Here is a 3,490-nt window from a genome sequence, read left to right as displayed (position 1 = left end):
GCACTTGGGAACAGTGAAACAGTGACCCTGAGGGTGGCTGGCATGGGGACCATATAGCCAACTCTCTCTCCTTCTAGGTAGTTATCCATTTCAGCTCTTGGGAAGATTGGGCTAGTGTCATTTTCACAGTTGTGTGTTTGTGCCAAGATTAATTCATTCTTCATTTCATCTGGGCAGAGGAGTACAGCTTGCCATTCAGGGCATTTTGACCCATTCCCCTTAGAAATCTGATAGAATTGATTGTCTTCGCTTCATCTCTTATTATTCCTCACTCCCCAAAGTCCTTGGTTTCTGTCAGATAAAAGCTCATATCTTGAGTTTCCAAATAAAATAAGAGCTATGGAAACACTGTGTACATTCTAGAGACACTTTATGAATGAAGAAATAGTCATTTTAAGAGATCTAGAGCATTTACATGATCATTAGTCTAGTGTGGATAATTATCATTTATTTTCATCTCCCCTGCTGCAGAATGATAATCTTAAAGCTAAGATTAATTATAGTGGTGAGAGCCCAAGTGTGTGCCATTATGAAAACAAGATGGAACTTTTAGAAGTCACTATGGTACAAGTTCCCGCACTTAGGTCCAGACATCCAGGGACGCCAGTTCCTATGAATATCTCCTGGAACTATTTCCAGGATCAAAGCTGTTAAAAAAGAATAAGAGCTAGCATAAATTAACATTGACTGTATTTCAAACATTGTTTGAATTGTTTAGTCCTCCCAATCACCTTATGGGGTAGGCACTCTTGTTACTAACATCTTACAAATGAGAAAATTGAGGCACAGAAATGTTGTGTAACTTGTCCAAAGTCACACAGCTGCCAAGTGGCAGAGCCAGTATTCTGACTCAGGCACTCTGGTGCTAGAAACCGGGCTCTGAATCACTCTTACTGGCTTTTGGCTGGGATTATATCAATTCACTGTGGTGACATTGGTGGCCCTGTGCTAGCCAGAGGTTAACTGGACCTTTTCTATGTCCTACGTTAATGTTAAAAAATGAGGAACAAAGGAATGTTAATAAACATCATCTATATTACTGGTAAAATCTTTCAAAACACGGACTCCATGGAAGTGCGGGGAAGTACACAATAAAAGAGACCCTTCATTGTGAAGATGCTGGGCGGACGTGTGTGATGACTGCTCAGGGTACCATAAAGTAGCTCCTGTGAGATTTCCATGTCAGAATGGAACTCACTGGGTGACTCAGGAGAAAAATTAAGGGGTCATAGAAGTACTGGAGTTCAGAGATTTGAGACCAGAGAAACCTTTTAAGGATCCTGATTTGCAACAGAGGACACCAAACTTGTCTAAATAAGGCTCTTACTTGGTACTTGCCAGAGGGTACCAATCTTCTCTACGGAGGTGAATGTTGCAAGCGAATACTTTTTGGGAGAGAACTGGAGATGAACAAACGTGCCTAACAGTTTTTCCTCTCCACTGCTCTCTCACTCTCAGAACTGCTAATGATCTTGTCCTTACCTGGATTATTAAAATACATAGCTCGAAGCTTTACTGAAAGAACGAACATGTTCACATTCTTTTCACCTTCTTCTGAGTATTCAGAAGAAACTCTGCCAAAGCTGCCAGGAATACTGCCTGCCTCGTAATAAATTCACTACCAAAGAGTCCCATAGTCCCCCACAGCCTGGGAGAGATTTCGGTGGGAAGTGTGATCTTCATTGAAGAAGTATTTCAAAACTCTGCTGAGTTGAGATTATTTTGGAAAACTCATTCTGTTAGCCTCCTCATTTAAAACCTTAAAAAAAATATGAAAATCAATTAACTTCACACATGAAAAAATTCCTCGTATGTTTAATCTTCCTTTATATAATTTCTTGATTATGTTTGGAAGTAAATTGCCTTGATTATACCTTGGATGGAAAGGAATGTCTTTTAATTAATTTGAAACACACTGCAGCGATGCTGATTTATACCACAGAATGATAAATTGGGTTGAAAGCAGCAAGTCTCTCTGATAGGAATGAGCTGTAGTTGAAGTTTTTATTTTTATTTTTGGCTAAATGGCAGACTCAGAGCTCTGCTCTCTTAAAGGGACAGACCGAAGGATTTGTGTCTTATTTGAAAGTTAGGCTGGGTTATATTGGCTTTTGTTTGCTGGGTAATATATGTGATTATTTTGTCAACCTCTCCTGTTTTCTTTTTATTCTGTCTTTTTATTTTTATTGTTATTTATTTATTTATTTTTAATGGTTATTTTTTTTTATTAAATCACAGCTGTGTACATTGATATGATCATGGGGCATCATTCACTAGCTTCACAGACTGTTTGACACACTTTCATCACACTGGTTAACATAGCCTTCCTGGCATTCTCTCAGTTACTGTGCCAAGACACTTACATTCCACATTTACCAAGCTGAAAACAAGACAGAACCACTTAGTCCCACCACACCAGACAGGGCCCCAGTTTCTCAGGCCACAACACTGTACAGGCCCTCAACAAAGCCCCAGGGGAAAAAAATCAAAGGGAGTAAGACAACCATGGGGTGGAATCAGTGGAAAAACTCTGGTAACATGAATAACCAGAATAGATCATCCCCCCCCGCCCCAAGGAAAGATATGGCAGATGTAATTGAAGATCCCATTCATAAACAACTGGCTGAGATGTCAGAAATTGAATTCAGAATTTGGATTGCAGACAAGATTAATAAAGTAGAATTAGGAATTCGAGGAGAAATTCAAAAGTTGTCTTAAGAATTTAACGAATTTAAAGACAAAACCACCAAAGACTTAGACACACTGAAGCAAGAATTTGCAGCCCTCAAAGATATGAAAAATACAGTAGAATCCCTCAGCAACAGAATGGAGCAAGCAGAAGAAAGGATTTCTGACAGTGAAGATAAAGCCTTTGAACCCTCCCAAACTCTCAAAGAGGAAGAGAAATGGAGAGCAAAAATGGATCATTCTCTCAGAGAGCTCTGGGATAATTCGAAGAAGATCAATATCCGAATCATTGGAGTTCCTGAAACAGATGAAGTGGCCTCACTGGCACAGAGGCCCTTCTGCATGAAATTATGAAAGAGAATTTTCTAGACATGCCTAGAGATTCGGAAATTCAGATAGCAGACAGCTTCAGAACCCCAGCACGACTCAGCCCCAATAAGACATCCCCCAGGCATATCATAATTAACTTCACTAAAGTTAGTATGAAGGAGAAAATCCTCAAAGCTGCCAGGAGAAAGAAAACCATTACCTTCAAAGGGAAGAATATTAGAATGACTGCAGATCTCTCTGCTGAAACTTTTCAAGCCAGAAGAGGGTGGTCATCAACTTTTAATCTCCTAAAGCAAAATAACATTCAACCCCAGATCTCGTATCCAGCTAAACTGAGTTTCATTTATGATGGAGAAATTAAATACTTTAATGACATTCATATGTTGAAGAAATTTGCCATAACCAAACCAGCTCTTCAGGATATTCTCAGACCTATCCTCCATAATGACCAACCCAATCCTATACCACAAAA

Source organism: Nycticebus coucang, chromosome 14 (assembly GCF_027406575.1).
Source record: "Nycticebus coucang isolate mNycCou1 chromosome 14, mNycCou1.pri, whole genome shotgun sequence".
NCBI classification, from domain to species: Eukaryota; Metazoa; Chordata; class Mammalia; order Primates; family Lorisidae; genus Nycticebus; species Nycticebus coucang.
The sequence above is the reverse complement of the archived record's forward strand: the minus strand, read 5'-3'. Positions refer to the sequence as shown.